This window comes from Ursus maritimus, unplaced genomic scaffold (assembly GCF_017311325.1).
Source record: "Ursus maritimus isolate PB19 unplaced genomic scaffold, ASM1731132v1 scaffold_11, whole genome shotgun sequence".
NCBI classification, from domain to species: Eukaryota; Metazoa; Chordata; class Mammalia; order Carnivora; family Ursidae; genus Ursus; species Ursus maritimus.
The window spans coordinates 32,956,243-32,960,056 of NW_024423453.1; positions in this window are offsets into that span (position 1 = coordinate 32,956,243).

Here is a 3,814-nt window from a genome sequence, read left to right on the forward strand (position 1 = left end):
CTGGGTTCTCTATTCTGTTCCATTGGTCTATGTGTCTGTTTTTGTGCCAGTACCATGCTGTCTTTGTGATCACAGCTTTGTAGTACAGCTTGAAATCTGGCATTGTGATGCCCCCAGCTTTGTTTTTCCTTTTCAACAGTTCCTTGGCGATTCGGGGCCTTTTCTGGTTCCATACAAATTTAAGGACTATTTGTTCCAGTTCCTCGAAAAATGTCATTGGTATTTTGATCGGGATAGCATTGAAAGTGTAGATTGCTCTGCGTAGAATGGACATTTTAATTAACTATGTTAATTCTTCTGATCCATGAGCATGGAATATTTTTCCATCTTTTTGTGTCTTCTTCAATGTCTTTCAAGAGTGATTTATAGTTTCTAGAATATAGGTCCTTTACATCTCTGGTTAAGTTAATTCCAAGGTAACGTAAGGTTTTTGGTGCTATTGTAAATGGGTTGGATTCCCTAATTTCTCTTTCTTCAGTCTCATTATTCGTGTATAGAAATGCAACTGATTTCTGAGCATTGATTTTGTATCCCGCCACATTACTGAATTGCTCTATAACTTCTAATAGTTTGGGAGTGGATTCTTTCGGGTTTTCCATATAGAGTATCATGTCATCTGTGAACAGAGACAGTTTGACTTCTTCTTTGCCGATTTGGATACCTTTGATCCCTTTTTGTTGTCTGATTGCTGTTGCAAGGACTTCTAGTACTATGTCGAATAATAGTGGCGAGAGTGGGCATCCTTGTCGTGTTCCTGATCTTAAGGGAAAGGCTTCCAGCTTTTCCCCATTGAGAATGATATTTGCTGTAGGCTTTTCATAGATGGTTTTTATGAGATTGAGTAATGTACCCTCTATCCCTACACTCTGAAGGGTTTTAATCAGGAAAGGATGCTGTATTTTGTCAAATGCTTTTTCTTGTTGGGAGATTTTTGATTACAGATTCAGTTTCCTTGCTGGTTATGGGTCTGTTCAAATTTTCTATTTCTTCTTGTTTCAGTTTTGGTAGTTTATATGTTTCTAGGAATGCATCCATTTCTTCCAGATTGCCTAATTTACTGGCATATAATTACTCATAATTTCTCTTATAATTATATTTCTTCAGTATTGGTTGTGATCCCTTTTCTTTCATTTGTGATTGTATTTATTTGGGTCCTTTCTTTTTTCTTTTTGATAAGTTTGGCTATGGGTTTATCAATTTTGTTAATTCTTTTGAAGAACCAGCTCCTAGTTTCATTGATCTGTCTTTTTTAAAAATTTATTTTTATATCACTGATTTCTGCTCTAATTTTTATTATTTCTCTTCTGCTGGATTTGGCTTTATTTGCTGTTCTTTCTCCAGCTCCTTTAGGTATAAGGTTAGGTTGTGTATTTGAGACTTTTTTGCTTTTTCAGGAAGGCCTGTATTGCTATAAATATCCCTCTTAGGACTGCCATTGCTGTGTCCCAAAGGTTTTGAACTGTCATGCTTTCATTTGTATTTGCTTCCATGAATTTTTGTAATTCTTTAATATCATGGTTGACCCATTCATTCTTTAGTAGGATGCTCTTTAACCTCCATGTATTTGTGATCTTTCCATTCTTTCTTTTGCTTGACTTCAAATTTCATAGCATTGTGGTCTGAAAATATACATGGTATGATCTAATCTTTTTGTACCAGTTGAGTCCTGATTTGTGACCCAGTTTGTGATCTGTTCAGGAGAATGTTCCATGTGCACTTGAGAAAAATGTGTATTCTGCTGCTTTATGATGAAATGCTCTGACTATATCTATTAAGTCCATCTGGTCCAGTGTGTCATTCAAAGCCCTTGTTTCCTTGTTCATTTTATGCTTAGATGATCTGTCCATTGCTGTGATTGGGGTGTTAAAGTCCCTTGCTATTATTGTATTATTATCAATGAGTTTCTTTAATTTTGTTAGTAATTGATTTATATATTTGGCTGCTCCCTAGATAGGGGCATAAATATTTACAATTTTTTGATCTTCTTGTTGGATAAATCCCTTTATTATGATATAGTGTTCTTCTTAATCTCTTATTACAGTCTTTGGTTTAAAATCGAGTTTATCTGACATAAGAATGGCTCCTTCAGCTTTCTTTTAATGTCCATTAACACGATAAATGATTCTCTATCCACTCACTTTCAATCTGCAGGTGTCTTTGGGTCTAAAATGAGTCTCTTGTAATCAGCATATCGATGGGTCTTGGGTGTGTGTGTGTTTTGTTTAGTCCATTCTGATACCCTATGCTTTTGATTGGAGCACTTATTCCATCTACATTCAGAGTAATTGTTGAAAGATATGAATTTAGTGACATTGTATTACCTGTGAAGTCTCTGCTGCTGTATATTGTCTCTTACTTTCTGGTCTTTGTTACTTTGGGGCTTTCTTTCCACTCAGAGGGTCCCCTTTAATATTTCTTACAGGGCTGGTTTAGTGTTCAGGAATTCCTTTAATTTTTGTTTGTCTTGGAAATTCTTTATCTCTCCTTCTATTCCGAATGACAACCTTGCTGAATAAAGTATTCTTGGCTCTATATTTTTCCCATTTAGCATGTTGAATACATCATGCCAGTCCTTTCTAGCCTGCCAGGTCTCTGTGGACAGGTCTGCTACAAGACTTATGTATCTACCCTTGTAGGTTAAGGACTTCTTGCCCCAACCTGTTTTCATAATTTTCTCTTTATCTTTGTAATTTACAAGTTTCACTATAATATGTCAAGGTGTTGACTTATTTTTGTTGATTTTGAAGAGAGTTCTCTGTGCTTCTTGGACTTGAATTTCTGTTTCCTTCCCCAGATTAGGGAAGTCCTCAGCTATAATTTGTTCAAATAAACCTTCTGCCCTTCTTTTCCCAGCTCTTCTTCTTCTGAAACTCCTATAATATGACTATTATTTCACTTTATAGAATCACTGAGTTCCTTAAGTCTACCTTTGTGATCTAGTAGTTTTCTTTCTCTCTTCTTTTCAGCTTCATTGTTTTCCACAATTTTTCATCTATATCACTGATTCGCTCTTCTGTTTCATTCATCCTCATTTTATGGCCTCCATTTAGAACTTTTAATTTCAGCTTGACTAGATTTTAGTTCTTTTATCTCTATGTTAAGGGATTCTCTAGTGTCTTCTATGCTTTTTTCAAGCCCAGCTAGTATCTTTATAATCGTTGTTTTAAATTCTAGTTCAGACATTTAACTTATATTCATATTGATTAAATCGCTGGCTATTATTACCACCTCCTGTTCTTTCTTTTGGGGTGATTTCTCCATCTTGTCATTTTGCCCGGAAAGGAAAAGAAGAAAGAAAAAGAAAAAACAATGAAAGCCAGAACAACAACAACAAAAACAAACAATAAAAAACTAGATCCTGGGTGTGTTTTGGTCTGCTTATTTAAAGATACTAGATCCCAGAATAAGAAAGGAAACACTATATAGTACAATGAGAGGNAAGACTAAAAAAAGAATTGAAAAAATAAGAAAATAACTGAAAAAATAATGATAAAAAACTAAAGACTAAAAATGCAAAGAATGCTGTACACTATTTTCTCCAAGAGCTGAAGATTTGCAGTCTTCTATGATCAGTAAACTTGGTGCGAGTGAGTTGTTCGTGCTGGTCTTCTGGGGGAGGGAACTGTTGCGCTGATTCTCAGGTGGACTTGCCCTAGTGGAAATGTGCCTCCAGTGCAGAGGAAGGCAAGGCTAAGTGTAAGCAGCCCCAGACTCCACTGGGCAGTGTTCTTTTGCTCCCTGAAGGCTGTCAGCACTGATGGGTGGGATGAATATGGCAGCCCCTGGCTCTCTAGCCCCAGAACTGAAATTTCGC